The sequence below is a fragment of the Ambystoma mexicanum genome, chromosome 5q (assembly GCF_040938575.1).
Source record: "Ambystoma mexicanum isolate Mex_15411 chromosome 5q, UKY_AmexF1_1, whole genome shotgun sequence".
NCBI classification, from domain to species: Eukaryota; Metazoa; Chordata; class Amphibia; order Caudata; family Ambystomatidae; genus Ambystoma; species Ambystoma mexicanum.
Genome location: NC_090933.1, coordinates 10355012 through 10373177, shown reverse-complemented (window position 1 = coordinate 10373177; position 18166 = coordinate 10355012).

Below are 18166 nucleotides of genomic sequence, written 5' to 3'. Positions count from 1 at the left end.
ACTGAGAAACTGCGATCTCCTCTTGTGACACAGCTCGTCCTCGGAATGGTAAGCAGACATTGATTTTATGACCTTAAAGGCTGTGTGGGGTAATACTGCTTCAATTTGTTCGTTAAGTAGATTGGTGACAATCCATTAAGCATTTAAAAACCAAACACCAAACACTCAATTTTAAATTGTATGCAGTCTTCTACTGCTAGCCAGTGTAAAGAGCAGCAGAGGCCTGAGGTGGAGGTGTTTTTAGAAGCGCCAAATACCGATCCTACTCCGGCGTTTTGTGCCTTTTGTAAGAGATGAATCTCTTTAGCCGGGGCTCTGGCCAAAAGTCCATTACAATTATCTAATTTGGAATTGACCAGAGCTCCCACCACCGAAGCACAATCAGTGTCGGGTGTTAAGACGGATTTCTGAACTCTGTCCTGGTGGCGCAGAAGTTCAGAAGGCCAACCTAATTACTTGGAACAGGGTAACCTCTGGACGAGCCAGACCAATCAAGGTAGCGATCGCGGCGGTCAAGACTAGGTCTCAAGAGGGGTGAGGGTGACTGAAAGCCCGCAATGAGCACACAAAGCAAGAGCGCTTACAAACTACTCCAAACAGTTGTTATATCAAAAATACATACACATTTATTTTAAGGCCTTTAAAACAACGACCGTAGCGAGAAAATCACAATATCACAATACTAAGCCAACACATACCATATCAACACAATATATATACAAATACGACAGTCGCAAGCGTATATGCACAAAATGTGTAGTCCACCTGAAAGGGAAGGAAAACAGGCAGTGCGATAATGCTTTAGACTCAGTTCGCCTTCAGAGGCACCTAACTAGATGGAAGTCCGAGCCGTGCGAAGAGTGGAGCCTTGTGCTCAAAGTACCTGCACGCGCTGGTGCCAACAGGCAAAAGGAGAAGCTCTTCGGAGGAAGTCAGGCAGTTCGGGTTAGTGCACAACAGAAGAAGAACAGGTTCCGCGACTCAAGCGCAGCCTCCACAGTGAGCAGAAGCAGAGCGCGAGTATGGACAAAAGGGTGCTGTTTTTACACAGCGGGGAAAAGCAATGGGCTACTGCAGGAGGGCGACCAGATCCTAGCTATACTACTCACCGGTCCCCGATGCAAGCAGACCCAGGCTTCTCCACGTTAGTTTCAGCAGCTGGCAGGTTCAGAAGAGCCGGGAATGCCTCGTCGTCGTGTAGAGAAAAAAGACGTCCCAATCGAAGAAACCTGCACAGTTTTGTCACCACAGCAGGGCAACGGAGCGGCCGTGTGTATCTGAGCCAAATGTACACTACTCACTTCAGACTTGGGAACGCCAAGTGTACGAAGCGTGTGAGAGTGACAAGGACTCGAAATACTACACAACCTGGCGGCCGTTACAGAGCAGGACTCCCGTGTAAGCTGGTCAGTCAACTGGATGGCCCAGAGACGCTTCCGAAGGCTTACTGGTAGGAGATGATGAAGTCGCCGAGAATAGCTGTTCCTGCTATTCCAAAGGTCGAAGCACCAGTACAGGCCTTCTGGTTCGATCAAAGGAGGAAAGGGTTTCACAGGACGACAGCAGTGCAAAGGAGGAGTCCTTCAGCGGGTCACCAGCGATTCCTCGGTCCAGCCTCTTGGTTGCAGGATACTTGGCTCCTGTATTCCTTCATTCGTGAGAACTCAGGAGATCGGCATGGTAGTGGTGTTTCCAGCCCCCTCTTATCCACGGTTCGCTTCGCGCCAAAACGGAGGGGAGCCAATGGGAGATCCGCTTCGTGGACCAATCACGGACCACGGTGGTCCCAGGCATTTACACCACCCTAGACTCTCTGGCACCCAGGATGTGTATTGGGACCAGACATCCCAGCCCACATCCTGGAGGCACACAAAAGACATGCAGAAGCCCGCGAAAGCATCTGTGTTTCGCGGGAAAGTACATGCCTAAATAAGGAAGGCCCCGGGTCGCTCGACCTGGGGAAGGTGAAGGGAGCAAGACGGTCAGTGGACAGGACAAAGGAGCCTCGTGGTCTGGCCATTTTGGGAGCCAGGCCACCATTTTGGGTTCAGCGCGAAAAACGCGCTTAGAACGCCAAAAGGAGCTCAGAATACACAAAACGATCGCTGCCAACATTCCAGTCCCTGAATGACTTGCACCGATCAAATACAATCCTAAACGAGTATCTAGGGCCTGTAGAAGGCTAGAGACCCAAGAGAGCGGTAACTTAGCTTACAATGCCCTCTTGTGTCATGTTGCACGAAAGCCGCAACATGATAAAAGAAACTACGGGAAACAGCGTTCCCCGGTACTGACTGTCTTAAGGGCATGTCAGTTTCCCCGTAAGAAAGGAGCGAAAGCCCAGAGGAGTGCGGCAGAAGGCTGCACTTCTCTTGCAAAGTCAAGAACAAGGTGAAAAACAACAGCAAAAAGTTTAGGGGTTGCCACATGGAAGGAAAATTACCTACAATTACGAAATCTTTCCTAACACTCGCCCCTCCCAGACTATGGACAGGGGGAACTAATCCACCCCTGGATGAGTCTCTTGTTCAGGTCGGTTAAACATTCTGGACAACCCATCAGCATTGCTATGTTGGACACCTGGCCTATGCTCAATAGTGAAGTTGAAGCCTTGTAGACTTATGGACCACCTAAGCAACTTTGGATTCTCCCCCTTCATGTTCATTAGCCAATTTAACGGCTTATGGTCAGTTTGCACAGTGAAGTGGGTCCCATAGAGGTAGGGCCTCAGCTTCCTTAGGGCCCACACAACAGAGAAACATTCTTTCTCTACCGTGGACCATCTGAGCTCTCTGTCCTTAAGCTGGCGACTAATAAAACCGAAAGGGTGTTCCTTACCCTTCTCATCTACTTGTGATAGTACAGCTCCTATCGCAGTGTCAGAGGCGTCCGTCTGCACGATAAAAGGTCTTTGATAATCAGGGGCCCTGAGGACAGGGGCCTGGCACAAGGAGTCTTTTAAGCCATTGAAGGCCTTCTCACACTCGTCGGTCCAAGTTACCTTCTTGGGTTTCTTCGGAGTTGTGAGGGCAGTCAGAGGGGCAGCTATGGTGCCATAGTCTGCCACAAAATTGCGGTAATACCCCGTGAGTCCTAAGAAGGCTCTCACTTGGGTTTGCGTAGTGGGGGTAGGCCAGTCTTGTACTGCTTGTACTTTTCTAGGTAGAGGCTGTATCCTCCCTCCACCTACTTCATGTCCAAGGTAAACCACTGAGCCTTGTCCAATCTGGCATTTACTAGCCTTTATGGTCAAGTGGGCTTTCTGAAGAGCCTGGAGCACAATCCCGAGGTGTTTCACATGGTCTTCCCATGTGGCACTGAAAACTGCTATATCGTCCAGATATGCAAGGCAGAATTCGTCCAACCCATTCAACACATGATTCACAAGCCTCTGGAAAGTGGCAGGTGCATTTTTCAACCCGAACGGCATTACCCGGAATTGGGAAAGGCCGTCTGGAGTAGAAAATGCTGTCTTCTCCTTGGCATGTTCTGCTAAAGCTATTTGCCAGTAGCCAGCAGTGAGGTCAAACGTGCTGAGGTACTTGGAGGCACCCAAAGTATCCACCAGCTCATCTGTTCGAGGCAAGGGGTGTGCATCTGTCTTGGTGACAGCATTCAGAGCCCTGTAATCCACGCAGAACCTCAATTCAGAAGTGCCTGCCTTTGGAACCAAAACCACAGGGCTGGACCAAGGACTACTAGAGGGTTCAATCACCCCAAGGTCTAACATCTTGTTGACCTCGGTCTTAATATAAGAGCGTACTTTGTCTGACATCCTGTATCCCCTACTTTTGGTAGGTACACTGTCTCCTGTGTCAATGTTATGTTTGCACCAAGGTGTCAAACCAGGCGACTGTGAAAACAGGGGGGAAAACTGCCTAAGCAAACTTTTCACCTCAGCCTGTTGATCAGAAGTCAGGTGAGGGGCCACTCGGACACCCTCAAAGGAGCTATCTGAAGGACCGCTTTGGAACAGGTCGGGGAGAGGTTCAGACTCCTCTTCCTCAACATCTGAAGCCAGTAGCAGTGCTGCGATTTCGACTCTTGGGACGAAAGCCTTCAGCCTATTCACGTGAAACACTTTTGGAGCCTGTCCAGGCCTTCCAAGGTCCACTAAATAGTTGACCTCACCCAGGGGCTCCACCACTGTGTAAGGGCCTGACCATTTGTCCTGTAAAGCTCGAGGCCTTATGGGATTCATGATCAGGACTTGCTGACCAGGTGTAAAGTTGATGAGGGAAGCTTTCTGGTCGTACCAATGTATCACCAGCGCTTGTCCTGCCTTCAATTTATCACTAGCCAAGCCCATCAGAAGTACCATCCGTTTTCTGAGCCCCTAGCACATAATCAACTACGTTGGTAGTAACAGGGGGAGTGGGCATCTCCCATCCCTCCTTGACGATGGCTAAGGGTCCCCGTACGGGATGACCGAACAGAAGTTCGAAGGGGCTGAAGCCAACACCCTCCTGTGGTACCTCTCGGTAGGCAAACAGTAAGCATGGTAAAAGAAGATCCCATTTTCTTCTCTGGGGTTCCTCCAGAGCCCCAATCATGCTTTTTAACATTCTGTTGAAACGTTCCACCAGACCATTGGTCTGGGGGTGGTATGCAGAAGAGAACTTGTAGGTGACCCCACATTCTTTCCACATAGCCTGCATATACTTCGACATAAAGTTGCTGCCACGATCTGACACAACTTCTTTAGGGAAGCCAACCCTAGTAAATATGCTGAGTAAAGCTTTTGGAACTGACTTGGCAGTTACAGTTTTCAATGGGATGGCCTCAGGATATCTGGTTGCATGATCGACCAGCACCAGGATAAACCTATTGCCCGAGGATGTTTGCGGGTCAAGGGGACCAACAATGTCGATCCCTACCCTTTCAAATGGTACCCCCACAACTGGGAGCGGTACCAACAGAGCTTGGATTGTCGCACCAACCTTACCAGACAACTGGCAGGAGGCACAACTCCTGCAGTGACTTTCTACTTGCACCCCCATCTTGGGCCAGTAGAAGTGCATGGATAACCTTTGCTTGGTCCTCTTCATACCAAGGTGACCAGCAAGGGGAACTTCATGCACCAACTGCAGGAGGAAGGGCCTAACAGCAAGGGGAACCACCAACCTCCTATGGTCTCCTTCTGTAGACTCTGTGGGCTCACTATACAGGAGTCCACCTTCCCAATAAATCCTATGCGTCCCAGGAGGTTCACCCTCAAGCTGGGAGCAGGCCTGTCTCCCTAGGCCTTCCAGAGATGGGCACTCACGTTGGCCTTTACTGAATTCGTCCCTATCAGGACCTCCTTCAACTAACAAGTCTTTTAGTTCAGGATGATCGTTGGGGTCGAATACTTCAGGCATCGCCACCTCCTCGTCAGGCCCGGGCGATTGACCAACTTTCTCCACCGCAGTGGTAGGCGAGCTCGGGGGAATATTCTCTTTCCCTCGTCCTGACTTGTTGACTCCTTTCGCCTTGGGTTTCCCCTTCGGCTGGGGCGGCGTATTGGACTTGGCCAATGCTGCCCTTGCTTGAGACCGTGTGTAGGGTCTTTCGGCAGTGTCTCCTACGAGCCCTAAAGCTCTGAGATCATTACCTAACAAGACCTTTCCCGGGATGTTTCTCTGAATGCTCACTGGAATCCTGACTGCTGTACCATTTAAAGTAAGATTTACAGGTATTACGGGAAACATACGGAGGGGGCCGTCAGCCAACTTAGTGGGCATCAGAGTAGCTCTGGCAACTTCCTCTGAGTCTACCAAGGTAGAATCCACTACAGTGCGACTGCACCCACTATCCCTAAGAGCTGGAGTAACTACTCCATTGATCAGCACACTGTCTTTAAAGTAGTGCTTGGTAATATCCGGAATCCTAGCATAAGCCTCTGCGACTTTAGGCTCCCAGGAACCCAGGGACACTAAAACTACCTCAGCCTCTATCCCGCTGGGAAATGAGTCTGAGGAGAAGGATGCTCCTGTAATCTCTTCTTCCTCGTAGGAGGAGAAGGCCAGATTAGCGGAGTGGACCCCCAAAGGTCTAACCTTACAACGGGGATCCCCCTTCACGTGGTCAGTTGCTCCACAAGCAAAACAAGATCCATTGGGTCTGTTTACATAGGGAGGCTTATTGTAACCAGAGTTCTGTTTCGGAGGCTGACCTCCACTACCCTGTGAGTCCTCTTGTGTCTTACCCTTGTTTTTCTTTTTGTGGCCCTTATGGGAAGAAGATTTAGCGGATTCCCCACCCTCCATATCTTTGGACTTTTTCCCTTCCTCCTGCTTACCAGGATGAGTTTTGTCCTTATGGGACACTCGATGTGACACCCATAAGTCTGCTGCAATGGCCAGCTTCTTAGGATCTATCTCCTTCGAATCGGCCAAATGCTGCTTAAGCTCCGGGGAAGAAGAAGCAAAAATGTGTTCCAGCATGACAAGATTTATCATGCCTTCGAAGGTAGAAACCTTATAACCTTCGACCCAGCCAGTTAAGTTTTTCAAGGATTCAGTGACATAAGATACCCAAGTACCACCTTCCTTTTTCTTATACTCTCTAAAACGCTTCAAATATTGGACCGGAGTCTTCCCAAACTTTAAAATGAGAGTTTGCTTTAACATTGCGAAATCAGCTCGCTCAGCCTTCGACATTTCCATGATGGCACTACAGCCAGAATGGGGCAGTCTACTGAGTAACCAGGCAATCTTATCAGCATTGTCAACTTGTTGAACTTCGCATGCATACTCAAACGCATTCAGCCAGTCCATAATGTCATTCCTTTCTTCATACACACTGAGCAGATCTTTCGGAAACCGTGGATGAGAGGAGTCCCCAGACCCATGTCCAGGACCCTTGGACCCATTTGCAACCTGAAGCTTGGCCAGTTCCAACTGGTGATCCCTGTCTTTTTGTTTTTCTGCCTGTTCAATTTTTAGTTTGGCTATGCTGAATTCAAGCTCCTGCTGCCTAAACCGCAGCTCTTGCTTCTTGAATTCAAGCATAGCCTCCCCATCAGCACTGGCAGAGGAAACATTAGACATCTCGTCCTCCCTGTCCTCGTGGTCGCGATGGATCAGTGCGGCGGCAGAACCGTCGGTTCTACCAGTGAGAGCAGCCCCACCACCTTCCGCACTGTCCTCAGAAGTTATAGCGTCAAGCTGCGCTTCTTGCCACGCCACGATTCTTTGGATCATTTCCAATTTCGTGCCTTGAGAGGAAACACCTCTCTCCGCACACATCTTTTTTAGTGTTTCTGATTTAGAAGCATTTAAAGTTAACAAGGTACTTGTTTCCATACTGTTTGATAGGACTATGGCCTTTTTAAAGTTATACTACAACAATTCACTACGTGTACTGGTTGGAATAACCTGAAATGCCTTAGTTCGAGCGCAACACTGGATACCTTCAGTCGTATCCCACCGCTGTACACCAATTTGTTAAGACGGATTTCTGAACTCTGTCCTGGTGGCGCAGAAGTTCAGAAGGCCAACCTAATTACTTGGAACAGGGTAACCTCTGGACGAGCCAGACCAATCAAGGTAGCGATCGCAGCGGTCAAGACTAGGTCTCAAGAGGGGTGAGGGTGACTGAAAGCCTGCAATGAGCACACAAAGCAAGAGCGCTTACAAACTACTCCAAACAGTTGTTATATCAAAAATACATACACATTTATTTTAAGGCCTTTAAAACAACGACCGTAGCGAGAAAATCACAATATCACAATACTAAGCCAACACATACCATATCAACACAATATATATACAAATACGACAGTCGCAAGCGTTATATGCACGAAATGTGTAGTCCACCTGAAAGGGAAGGAAAACAGGCAGTGCGATAATGCTTTAGACTCAGTTCGCCTTCAGAGGCACCTAACTAGATGGAAGTCCGAGCCCTGCGAAGAGTGGAGCCTTGTGCTCAAAGTACCTGCACGCGCTGGTGCCAACGGGCAAAAGGAGAATCTCTTCGGAGGAAGACAGGTAGTTCGGGTTAGTGCACAACAGAAGAAGAACAGTTTCCGCGACTCAAGCGCAGCCTCCACAGTGAGCAGAAGCAGAGCGCGAGTACGGACAAAAGGGTGCTGTTTTCACACAGCGGGGAAAAGCAATGGGCTACTGCAGGAGGGCGACCAGATCCTAGCTATACTACTCACCGGTCCCCGATGCAAGCAGACCCAGGCTTCTCCACGTTAGTTTCAGCAGCTGGCAGGTTCAGAAGAGCCGGGAATGCCTCGTCGTCGTGTAGAAAAAAAAGACGTCCCAATCGAAGAAACCTGCACAGTTTTGTCACCACAGCAGGGCAACGGAGCGGCCGTGTGTATCTGAGCCAAATGTACACTATTCACTTCAGACTTGGGAACGCCAAGTGTACGAAGCGTGTGAGAGTGACAAGGACTCGAAATACTACACAACCTGGCGGCGGTTACAGAGCAGGACTCCCGTGTAAGCTGGTCAGTCAACTGGATGGCCCAGAGACGCTTCCGAAGGCTTACTGGTAGGAGATGATGAAGTAGCCGAGAATAGCTGTTCCTGCTATTCCAAAGGTCGAAGCACCAGTACAGGCCTTCTGGTTCGATCAAAGGAGGAAAGGGTTTCACAGGACGACAGCAGTGCAAAGGAGGAGTCCTTCAGCGGGTCACCAGCGATTCCTCGGTCCAGCCTCTTGGTTGCAGGATACTTGGCTCCTGTATTCCTTCGTTCGTGAGAACTCAGGAGATCGACATGGTAGTGGTGTTTCCAGCCCCCTCTTATCCACGGTTCCCTTCGCGCCAAAACGGAGGGGAGCCAATGGGAGATCCGCTCATCAACACTCACACCATTCGTGGACCAATCACTGACCACGGTGGTCCCAGGCATTCACACCACCCTAGACTCTCTGGCACCCAGGATGTGTATTGGGACCAGACATCCCAGCCCACACCCTGGAAGCACACAAAAGACATGTAGAAGCCCGCGAAAGCATCTGTGTTTCGCGGGAAAGTACATGCCCAAATAAGGAAGGCCCCGGGTCGCTCGACCTGGGGAAGGTGAAGGGAGCAAGACGGTCAGTGGACAGGACAAAGGAGCCTCGTGGTCTGGCCATTTTGGGAGCCAGGCCACCATTTTGGGTTCAGCGCGAAATACGCGCTTAGAACGCCAAAAGGAGCTCAAAATACACAAAACGATCGCTGCCACCATTCCAGTCCCTGAATGACTTGCACCGATCAAATACAATCCTAAACGAGTATCTAGGGCCTGTAGAAGGCTAGAGACCCAAGAGAGCGGTAACTTAGCTTACAGTGCCCTCTTGTGTCATGTTACACGAAAGCCGCAACATGATAAAAGTAACTACGGGAAACAGCGTTCCCCGGTACTGACTGTCTTAAGGGCATGTCAGTTTCCCCGTAAGAAAGGAGCGAAAGCCCAGAGGAGTGCGGCAGAAGGCTGCACTTCTCTGGCAAAGTCAAGAACAAGGTGAAAAACAACAGCAAAAAGTTTAGGGGTTGCCACATGGAAGGAAAATTACCTACAATTACGAAATCTTTCCTAACATCGGGTACATAGGGCAATGCTTGACGGAGGAGGAAGATATTATTAAAAAACGTACAGCCTTGGCTGAAACCTGACCACTACAACCCAGGTCACTCTGCCAAACAAAGCCAATATTTTTAACCTTGGTAACATATTTGAGGCTAGACCCCAAAAACTAGGGTGGTGGAGGGCTTTTTTTCCTTCAAGCAGATGTTTAGTTCTAAAGAGGATAACCTCAGTTTTTTGGAGGTTAAGTTGCAACCAATCCCAAAGTCCTATTTCCTCCAGGCACTTGCCCACGATAGCAAGGGCATCCTACACATCATCAAGCCTGATGTACAATTATATGTCGTCGGCGTATGAATGGAATCTAAGGTGGTATTTCTCCAGAATATCCATTAGTGAACGGAGATAGATATTACATAGGAGAGGGGAAAGCTGGACCTCTCTGATAGGACAGCCTCTGTTAGTCAATTAACATTATACACAAAAGTTACTTTTTTTGGCTTCCCTTTCTACATAATTCGATAACAGAGCTACTGATGGTACTGGGTTCCGGTCCGCAAAAGGCCAAGGAACTCCAATTGTCCTCTCAACATTTTATCTCAGGGGCTGGCTAATTTAGATGTTCCTCCATCTGCCCAAGCTTCTGTTAGTGTCTGGAATTCCTGCACTGAGACACATCTTGGTGTGCCAAAGTGGGCCCTTACATGAAAAGACACTAGATCCCCTGTGTCATGACCCCTACAAAACAACTCCAGGGTGAAAGTCCAATTGGTGTAAATAAAAGAGAGAACCCTAGTTTAGGGCTGACCTGGTTATTAGCTTGGCATGCCTGGAAGGGGGGTTTAAAAACTTTATGATTACAGTAATTCCCTTTTTGAATCATAAGGAATTCCTCAGTTCTAAAATGGCAAGCCCATGGGGCTAATGAAAACTGCTGTCCGTAGCATTCTAGGTCTTTAGCGTAGCTGTCAATATAAGCTTCGCATGCCTCAGGACCTGAGCTTCCCCTTGTACTGCAGATGCAGTGTGAACGCTTACCGCGGTTCTCGGTAATTTTCCTAATTTCAGCTTTTGTCCAGTTTCCTCAGAAATAACTATCACAGACCCTTAGTTCCCCATTCCGCAGGTTATGTAGATATCAATTCCTATTTTAGTTTAAGGTTTTTCAATACTTTTCGGTTACCTCAATACTTACCATCAGAGGGAGCTGCCGCTTCGCTTATGACTGAGCCTTCTCTCCGAGTGAGCTCCGGTCATGTTTTCCTGATACTTTCTTCAAGTTCCTCCAAGGAAGCAGATTCGGAACTGTCTCCAACGCGACCTCTGAAAAAAGAAAAGAAAAGGTATTTAGACTATATTTATTACGGTTGTCGAACGAAGCTTGTAGTTTGGATAGGGTGATAAGAGTCACGTAATTCAATTCCAAAACATAGCATTTTCCACAACCGAGTTTTTTCAATGTTTCGCGGCACATTGCCGTTTTTCTTCATTTAAAGGTTTTCTGCCAAAAGGACGTTTCCTGGCGGTTTCCAGTCCCCAAAAAGAACTCTGCAGTTTTACCTCATAAAAAGAAAACGTTAGTTCACACATGTTGTTGCTCATTATAGACAGAGCTGCTGTTCCAGAAACCTGTCAGACTAGTCCAGGACCAGCTTCCCTTATTCAGTGCCCATTTTATTCCCTTCCTTAGTTTGCCATTCCATTTAAAATCTAGAAGTTATTGGGAAGTCTAGTTCATTCAGTTTTACCTAAATTGTTGTTACAATCAAAAGTGCCTCTGTATCACAGGATAGAGTTTCCTGAACTTTCCACCAGACTTTATTTTTATAACACATTTAATGAGAAGCCTTTTAGGGAATCTCCATTGCAGCTGAACTTCAGTCGCCACTACCAGTGAAGACATTGGATTTCAACTCTTGGACATCTTCCAGCATTTTTGTTTTTTCTTAAGAACATGCGCTCCTACCACGGAGTAGGATGGAGAGCTCACCTTTAATAAGCACCAGGTGAGCCCAAGAGACCCTAACACCAGTGTGCAACTTCTATAGACTTGGGGTTGAACAGTAGGGAGCGGTTGGGGGAAAACTATAGGGGTCCGCTTTTCAATGAATAGCATTCATTTTACCCACAGTGTTCTCATCAAGAGCCTTGTTGGAAGATATATCTGGAGGACAGTTGGGGTGGAGGACCTCCTGCAGTAATATAAGGTAAGCGTTACACCCTGGTTCCTTTTGCTCTCTCTCCAGTGTGGGACTGCAGAGAGCACCAGGTCAGATTAGGTAATGTCAAGAATGTGGCCGGTCCTGATTCATAGCTGTCTTCCTAGGTCTATACTGAGTTCTGCTCCCCAACAGCTGCCCTTTCAAGTCGCTGCCACAACATTTGGGGTCCCAGAAAGTGATGGAATCCTCGTTGTTGGTAGGTTGATGGGTATAGGAAGTCTGCAGCTCTGATCTGAAGAGAAAAAACCAAAACCTGCCAGGGTAGGTAGCTTCCTGCCCTCACCCCCTAGGTGTTCTGCCCCATGTTTTGCCTGTTACTCAGGCCATCCACTTCATTGGCTTCAGAAGGGTAAGTGGGCGAGACACTACCTTAAATTGGGGGATTTATGAAATGAGGAATGGAAAAATGAAGAATTAAAAATCCCTCTTTGCCTGGGGCAGTGTGTGTGTGTCTGTGCCCTAAGGCTTCATCTTGGAGCAGTGTGTCGAGTTACAAGCTTAAGATTTCCTGGTCCCACTTATGATGAAACCACCTATCACAGGGTTCACCTGGGACTAAGAAGTATGTCAAGACCAAATGTTGTATTTCAGTATGTGTATTTGGGGATTCATTTAAAGATGGACCAATCAACATGTAAAATGGATCTTCCCGAACAATAAAACAATAAGCAGGATTGTTCTTTTTTTCTAGATGGGAATGGGTCCCTTTACCCTTAGAGACCATCCTTTTGCACAATTTCCTTTCTGTTGTTTCAGGTTTGTGAGCCTTCCTGAACTCTGGATTAATTGTCCACGAGTTTAAGGGAGATTTATGTAGGTATTCCTGGTGCTTTGAGCTTTAGAATTACACAAACTCTTCTGGGTTTGATAAAGATGCAAGCTTTCTTGTGTCCCATACCCCATGAATCAAAATGGCGTCAACATGTGCATGCAGATGGGTCTCTAGCAGGCAGAGTTTGAGAGGGCTGGGATTGCCTGGGCTTCTTTCTTGTCCTTTCCTCACAATAATCTCCCTGATCCAGGCTAATTCCTCTTCTTAATAGCTGATTGTATCTAGGTCCAACTGGGCCCTCCAGAACATTCCTGCACTGACTATCTAAGAGATTTCTCTCTGCTTTCACACGTGTGCCTCTTTTGATACATTATAATCTATTGTCTTCGTTCTATCACAGTGTCACCACCTTGCCTCTTCAGCTTACCCACTTTAGTACCTCTAATCCTCTTGCTCCTTTGGCCTGTATAACCTCCAGTGTATCCTCTTCTTGCATTGTCGTTATGCTTCTCACCTACTATATATCGCAGTCACTACCACTTCCATTTTACTCTACCTCTTCGATATTCAACTATTTCCTTCATGTTACCTCATCTGTGTCACTTCTGTCCTCTGATGTTGTCATAACCACTTTCAACACCATCCCCTAACCCTAATTCTCAGCACATCCCCTTTGACTTCTTCTTCCATCTCCTAAGGTTATCACTACCTCCTGCAACCGTGCTTCTAATGTTACCACCTCCTGCTTTGCCCTCTTGGTTCTCACCACCTCCTCTTACTCTCTACGGCTACCACCTCCCCCCCTCTCAACAGCCTATGCTTCTGCCAATCTACCCTACATTTCACACTACTTTGGTTAAAATGACTCACATACAAATGTAATCATTGAAAATATGTGCAGTTTTTGATACTACAGAAGTGCAGTTTATATTTTCTGTGCTTCTTACTTGTTGACCCAGGACATCACATGTGTCTGCAATCCAAAGTTTTTGGCTTTTTCTTTTTTCCACATCTGCACAGTTCTGACTTTCCATTGCATGCAAATGTTTCTGAATGTTTTTAGATACTAATGAGGCAATAGTGAATACAAGGACGCTTTAAAAGACCTCCTTTTTTTCATGATAGCAAGGAAGATGCGCAACACAAAAGGAAGTATGCCTTTGTAAATAGTGTCTCTCTCTCTCTTTTTAAAAGGCCTTCCTCAGTTCACTTCATTTTGGCCATTAATCTTTATATATATGTAAAGTCTATATGGGAAGTACTAAAGCCTCTCCTCATTTGGCCCCTGTATTACTCTCAAGACGGGCATTGCCTGCTGTAAGGCCTGCTTCCAAAAAAAGTATTTTCCATCTTTGAGCTGTACATGACTAGATGGGTTGGTAGCCAAATGCGCTATGCTCCAATCCTTATCACTGTCCTCAACTATAACTCTTAGGCTTTCCAGGGGCGCAAATTGAACATTCATATCCACAGCCACAATAAATATAGCCTTTGTATAGTTTACCATGAATTCAGCTGTTAACCCATCTATAGCTCCATGTTTGGATCTTATATAAATCATAAATAATACCATAACTGTTATTGGACTAGACAGTTATACACAATAAATCCTGAAAATCTGTGTTGACCAAATCAACTGTCATATTTAAGAACAATTATGTCTGTAAGCTTAGGCCCCCACATGGCCTTCTTTTTGGACCCTTAATTGCTGGAAAACTAAATAGGAATACCCTGAGATGATAACCCTATTCCTCCACCACATTTCTTGGCTGCAAATTATATGATAATTCACTAAAAAGAAATCATGGATGGGTCTTCCAGCGTAGCGGAGAGCCATTTCTTGGCAGCAAATGATATGATAATTCACTAAAAAGAAATCCTGGCTCGGTCTTCCAGCGTAGCGGAGAGCCATTCGCAGTAAATGATATGATAATTCACTAAAAAGAAATCCTGACTGGGTCTTCCAGCGTAGCAGAGAGCCCTGCTACAAAGCAACACAACAGAAAACTAGAAGGAAGCTTTAGTGAAGACCCAGACTTATATAAAAGGTTGCTAAACTGGCGGCATATTAGTCAGTTCATGCAAAGTGTTGTAGGCACCGCTGTTATATGTGACTTCACTAGGTTCAGCTGTGCTTATCGTTTCCTTGGGAACATTGTCTAGCACATGAGCTGTGTGGGCCTTTTAAATGTTTGGGTGTTCCAGCATGTTTTGACATGTCATCAATACTCCTAATGTTAGAGTCGTTTGCTCTTTGCTCCAGGTGTCTGCCAGAAGTCCCCTTAATGCTGTCACCACAATTATCTGCCCTGCTGCACCTTTGTGGGGCCCTTTTGTCTGGCCAGCTGATACTACTCCCCATGACTGGAGGCATTAGAGCGATACAGTCTCCGGACAGCGGTTTGTGGCTGGTGTCGGGCAGGCAAAAAGGTTGGTGAAAAAGGCCACCCAAGCTTGTTCCGTAACTGAGTTGATCATGTTTGTAGCTGTTGGGCCTTGAGAATTGTTGATCAGGGACCAGAAGTCGGCTGTTTTTTTGGACGTGAGTACTCTCAGCATCGTTTCGGCGTCATGTTGGTATAAAGCAGCTCTTTGAGATCTGATCCATAATTTGTAGATTTTGTGTTAGCTTTTCCACAGATATCACGCGACCGTGGTGTTGTCCGCTTTGATGCTGCGTTTTAGTTTTCTTATGAGCTTTTTTTTGTCTGCTATCTGTCGTAATTATGAGTGTAGGTTTTCGGAATGGACTTTGCAGAGGACGGGTGGTCCTTATATTTGATCAGCAGAGGCAGGTAGTTTGGTCTTGATGCTGGGTCGGGGGACAGCTGACCCTCAGTTTCTGCGACATATTGCTGAGTGATAAATCTAACACTTGCTGCGGTCAGCCGGAGCCGCGATTGTTGGGGGTTAGTCTCAACCGAAGTTAAGTAACATTTTGCCTTTCGGGCAGTAGACGGCCACGCTAGGGTTAGCATGTTATAGTCGCTCGCTGTAGTTTTGACCACAAGAAAGTTGTCGATTTCTGCGCACATAGCGTGGGAGGCAAAGATGTAATCAAGGGTGGCAGCCGACTGACCTCTTTCCCAGGTTGGTATGTGTTGAAGCCCGTCCAAAATCCATGACGTATTGTGTAGATTTCTGGCTGACATGAGGTTCATCCAGGCTTGACCTCTGAGTTTGGGGCGGGGGTTGAGAATTGGTCTTTCGGAAGAGCAGACTTAGCGTTGAGGTCCCCGCAGATTATGACGAACGGAGTGTTCCATTCGATAAGGATGGTGTCAATGGTTTTGGCCATAGTTTGGCAGAAAAGAGATGTAGTCGTCCTTTGCGGGTTCCAGTATGTGGTGATCAGCGCAAGAGGAGGTGTTGAGCCTGACTTTGTGCTTGTCTTTGTCTTTTCAACAGCGCAGTTCCACTTGATTAAGACTGCTAGCACCCCGTAAGATCTTGTCGTTGTCTTGATGATTTTTAGGTTCTGACCTGACCGTACAGCGATGAGAAGGCCTGCCAAGGGACGGCCTAGTAGACCTTTGGCGGCTGGGGAGATCACAATTTCAAATCCGTCCATTGACGGTTTCTCCTGAAGCCATGTCTCTTGCAGGCAAAAAATGTCAAACTGACCCAAGTCCACACTGTTACTGTCGGCTAGGTGGGCGTGTCCTCTAGTATTCCATGAGCCCAACGTCAAGGATTTTTGATGAAAGGGGACGTCGGCTTCTTTTGGTGGTTGCTATCTCGCTCGGTTTGAGGTTAGGGCTCCTTTTATCCAGTTCCATGATCCGCCGGCTGACGTCGGTTTTTTTGGAGCAGCAGTTGATTCTGAGGAAGACCAAATAGATGAGTCTTGCCTGTGAGGTGTGTAGTTGTGAGGTCTTCTCTGAGGAGACTGGTCTCTCCAACTTTGTCTTGTTTGATGTGGCCGATGCCTATCCGTAGTGCGGTTCCTGCTTGTCTCTTGTCGGCCTTGAGTGGAGCGTGTGTCTGTTGAGTTGGGTACGTCAGTGAGGGCGGATTTGGATGTAAAGCGTGCCGGGTCAAGGTCGGCAAATGCAGAACAGGAGGGATGGATGTTGGACCATGGTGATTCTTAAAATTCTCTGATGAATCTATAAAGTGGGCCTTCAGTTCCACTCTTCGAGCGGTGTGTCGGTGAGGCGTGCCGCAATCTTGGATTCTTCTGTTTGTAAGGTGGTCTACCCGGATGTGACTTTTGTGGTCAGAAGTTTTTAACTCCAACAGAAGGAGACCTCGTTGTTTTAGTTCTTCACCAGCTTGACGGCTCACATCTTGGATTGCGGATTCATAGATATGCAGGTAGGCTTTGGCCTTGTTGTCGCTGTGGTATGGCTCGACTCGCTTAAAGTCGTCCGATTTCAGTTTCTTTAAGCCAGTTGTAGAAGATGTTATTTTCAGGACTATTCTTCGATTCAAGATCATGTATTTGTCTTTGTTGGAGATCTGCTCAATTTTAAAGAGACGGATGGATTTGTCTCTGTTAGAGTCAGCCTCTCTGTTTTCAATTAATTTGCAAGAGGAGTGGAGCCGAGCAGTCGGGGATCCGGTTGAATGAGTTTTAGCGGTGGGTCTTCTCCGTTGGCCTGGCGATACTCTTGAAGGAACGGGCAGTCGAGCGTCCGGCGGAGGGCTTTGAGGTGTTGGACTCACCCTAGGATGGAGTGGAGCGTGGGAAGTGATTGCTGACTTGCTGGAAAAGGTGGATGATTTCTGCCGGTCGTTGGAAGAGCTGCCTTTAAGAGGTGACTCTCGGTCAAGGTGGGGAGACGTAGTAGATAAGAGACTTGAGTCCATGAATTTGGCCGCTGATTTGGGAGACTGAGTTAAGTCAGTCACAGAGCCTGCCCTGGTGATCTCTGAGTTTGCGTTGCCAGGGGGTGTATACGGCAGAGACCCCAGAATGGCCAGGTCGGGTTCACAGGAGATGGAATGGTGAGGGGAGGACTTCGGGTGGTCCTTCGTGGCCAGTTTTAAAACCTTTTTTCCCCGGCTAAGGTGTTGGTTTTGATCGGAACTGTTTGCAGGGGCTAGGTTCAGAGTCACTTTTGTTGTGCTTACAGTTGGCAGTGGTTTGAGTTTGTTTGAGAATAGTAAAGCAGTTTCATCTGACTGTTTAGACAGAAGGGTCTGTGCTGACTTGTGCTCCACTGTGTCAGGTGGCGTATTTGTGGAAATAGTGCGAGCCCAGGGCTTGACCGCAGTGGGACCTGGCGCGTCATTTGTTCTTTGCGAAATATCATACTTCAAGTCAATAGCAGTTATGTAGCCTTCTGGGAAGGTTAACTTAGACTGGATAATAGCTAGAGTTGCTGTGTTGTCTCTTGAGGTGTCACCTAGAGTTTCATAGAGTTTGCAGAAGGGCGCCATTGCAATGGTTATTGCTGACATGATCGTGGTCATGTCTTTTCTGTTTGGCGACTCTTTGTGGACAGGTGATGGAAGGTTGATGGGTCTTCTGTTCTTCAATGGCGTGTCCCTGGAGTCTGAGTATGTGGGGTTCGCAATTGAGTGCCTGCGCCTGGAGCTGATGCCCCCCACCTCTGGAGGATTACAAGGCCTTGACAGGGCGATTTGAGCCCCAGAGTCACTGCCTTCAGGAGGAAGCAGATGGAATGAGGGCTCTTGGGGTACGAAGGAGGGTTTCGAGG